Below are 3,311 nucleotides of genomic sequence, written 5' to 3'. Positions count from 1 at the left end.
TTCTGGTTAACTTAGTCAACGGACCTGCTATTTTAGAAAAGTCTTTGATAAATCTGCGGTAATAACCTGCTAAACCCAGAAAACTCTTAATTTCTGTTGGCGTTTTCGGCGAGTTCCAATTCATTACAGCTTCTATTTTTGACTGATCTACTTTGATACCCTGCTCACAAATCACATGACCCAGAAACTGTACTTCTCGTAACCAAAATTCACACTTGGAGAACTTAGCGTACAATTGTTCCTGTTTCAAAAGCTCTAATACTAACCTCAGATGCGTAGCATGATCTTTCTCGGTTTTCGAATATATCAAGATATCATCTATGAAGACAATCACAAATTTGTCAAGATACTGACGACACACCCTGTTCATTAAATCCATAAACACTGCTGGCGCATTTGTTAACCCGAATGGCATAACTAAAAACTCATAATGACCATATCTAGTTCTGAACGCTATTTTCGGTATATCGTTCTCTGCAACACGTACCTGATGATACCCTGAACGTAGATCAATCTTTGAAAAGTAGGAAGCACCCTGTAACTGATCAAATAAATCATCTATTCTCGGTATCGGATACTTATTCTTTATCGTTCTCTTATTCAAATCGCGGTAATCTATACACATACGAAGCGACCCATCTTTCTTTTTCACAAACAGAACAGGAGCACCCCATGGTGAAGAACTTGGTCGGATAAACCCCTTATCTAACAGTTCCTGAATCTGAGACATCATTTCTCGGATTTCTGACGGAGCTAATCTGTAAGGAGCTTTTGCAACTGGCGTAGCACCTGGAACCAAATCGATTTTATACTCTACTTCACATACTGGAGGTAACCCGGGTAGATCATCTGGAAACACTTCGGGAAATTCTGACACAACGGGAATATCGGTCACCTGTTTCTTTTCTTTCTTAACATCAATCACATAAGCTAAAAATGTATCACACCCTTTCGATATCGCCTTCTGAGCTTTCATTAGGGAAACCATAGGGAAGTTAAATCCACTGCGCTCTCCCCTAGCTATCACTCGGGATCCGTCGGCCAAACGGAAAGAAAGCATCTTCTTATCACACTTAATATTAGGCCTATTAGCTCTTAACCAATTCATGCCTATGACTACATCAAAGCTAGGTATAGGCATCAACAAACATGTTAAAGGAAAAGAATGGCCGTCAATCTCGATGGTAAGTCCAGACACAGATGATGTGCATGGAACCCTCTTACCATCAGCTACTTCTATTCCCAAAGGTTCATCTAACTTCCTAACAGGCAACTTCAACTTATCACAGAAGCCTAAGGACATAAAAGAACGATTCGCTCCTGAATCAAACAACACACGAGCTGGCAAGGAGTTAACCAAGAACATACCGGTAATGACGTCATCGGTAGCGGTTGCAGCGTCTACCGTCATCTGAAATGCCCTCGCCTCTGCTGTTGGAGGATTCTTTCTCTTCTGCCCGGCAGTAGAAGCAGAAGATCCCCCAGAAGTGGCCGACCTCGCCCCTGACCCTGCCCCAGAACCGGATCTTGACGCAGTTGGACAATTTGCTGATCTATGCCCCTCTTGATGGCAACTCCAACAAACATTTGACTTAAAGGAACAAGCTGTTGATTCATGACCTAACACTCCGCATTTCAAACACCTTCTAGTCATTAGAGAACACGGGCCTGTATGGGTTGACTTACAAACATTGCACCAACCAGACTGAGTAGAACCCGATCCACTCATACTAGATTTACTTTTCTGTTTAAACCCACCTGACTTTTTACCACGAAAACCAGATTGTTTACTTGATTGTTGAACAGACTGACCACCTGATTGACTTTCTGATTTTCCCCCAATAGATCCACTTTGTGAACTTTCTCTTCTTGCTGCCATTACATCACCTTCCGTAACCTTAGCCATTTCATGAGCCTGTGCCAAGGTTGTTGCAAATCTCGCAACTGTTCTATATTCTGGTTTAATTACCCGCATGAAATGCTGAATCTTATCCTTCTCAGTTGGTACCCATTGCTGAACAAACCTTAACTTAGATGTGAAGTCTCTGAAAACTTCATCAATCGTCATACTTTCTATCATCCTCATATTCAAAAACTCAGTTTTCAACCTTTCCATTTCATACTCAGAACAATACTGCTCACGAACTTTAGCAGCAAATTGTTCCCAGGTAATCTGACTGATCTGTTCCCTAGGCAAGTATGCTGTAATAGAATCCCACCACTCCATCGCTTCACCCTTGAGAAGTCTACTTGCAAACAGTACCATAGATTCAGGTTCACAGAAACACGCTTCTAATGCTCTTTCTACTTCTCTTAGCCAATTAAGTGTCACGGTAGGGTTTGTGTGACCATGATATTCTGGAGGTTTGCAATCAATAAACTGTTTATAAGTACACTTCTTTCTTGTTTCAGGAACTTGGAATGGGTACATCATTTGGTTTGGAAATGCCTGGTTAAACGGGAATGGCATTTGGAGATTTTGGTAAGTGTTTTGTGGAAACTGGGATTGGGAACTACCACCAGCTTGGTTATAATAGTTTGGAGGAAAAGTTGTGTTTAATGCAGTGGTATTAGGGTTCCATTGCGCCCGTTCTTGTTCTAGTTCCTTTATTTTCTCCTGAGCTTCTAATAATCGACTCTGTAGGTTTATAACTTCTTGGGAGGTTTCTTCCTCTGATGAAACGTGCCCATCTTCGTCAGGGGCTCTGAATGTACCAGTTCCGGGGGCGGTAGGGCCAGTAGTGTTAGCTTCATTATCTGCCATTACTGCACTACCACAACACTCACACCAAAGCTTAGTATAAACTCGGTTAGTACTACCAACTAACACACAACCTGTCCTAGTACTCACTTAACCCATCCCCGGCATGTTATGTTTGACATGACTTTACTAAGTTTGGGAACATGACATTCAGATCACAATGCACATGCTGCCAAACTCAGCTCTGATACCAACTTGTGACACCGCTGATTTTTTTTTTTTTTTTTTTTTTATAAATACGTGGCGGAAGCATTAACGTTAATTAAACCATTATAATAATATAAACATATCATAATTACATAACCAAAACAGTTGACAGCTAGCATTTAACTAATACATATGGTGTCACGTGACGTTTCAACAAAAGTTTAGTTTTATAGGAAAAGACACATCAGAGTTGGCTCCTGTCAAACATAACATCAGCATGCCCCGTCTTCTCCCCAAAAGCATCATCTCTACAAAAGCTAATAACCTGCAGGGAGGAGATGGAGGGGAATTAGCACGAAGCTAAGTGAGTACGACTAACCACAGGCAATAGTATACAGAACAG

This window comes from Rutidosis leptorrhynchoides, chromosome 3 (genome assembly GCF_046630445.1).
Source record: "Rutidosis leptorrhynchoides isolate AG116_Rl617_1_P2 chromosome 3, CSIRO_AGI_Rlap_v1, whole genome shotgun sequence".
NCBI classification, from domain to species: domain Eukaryota; kingdom Viridiplantae; phylum Streptophyta; class Magnoliopsida; order Asterales; family Asteraceae; genus Rutidosis; species Rutidosis leptorrhynchoides.
This window is presented reverse-complemented; position numbering follows the sequence as displayed.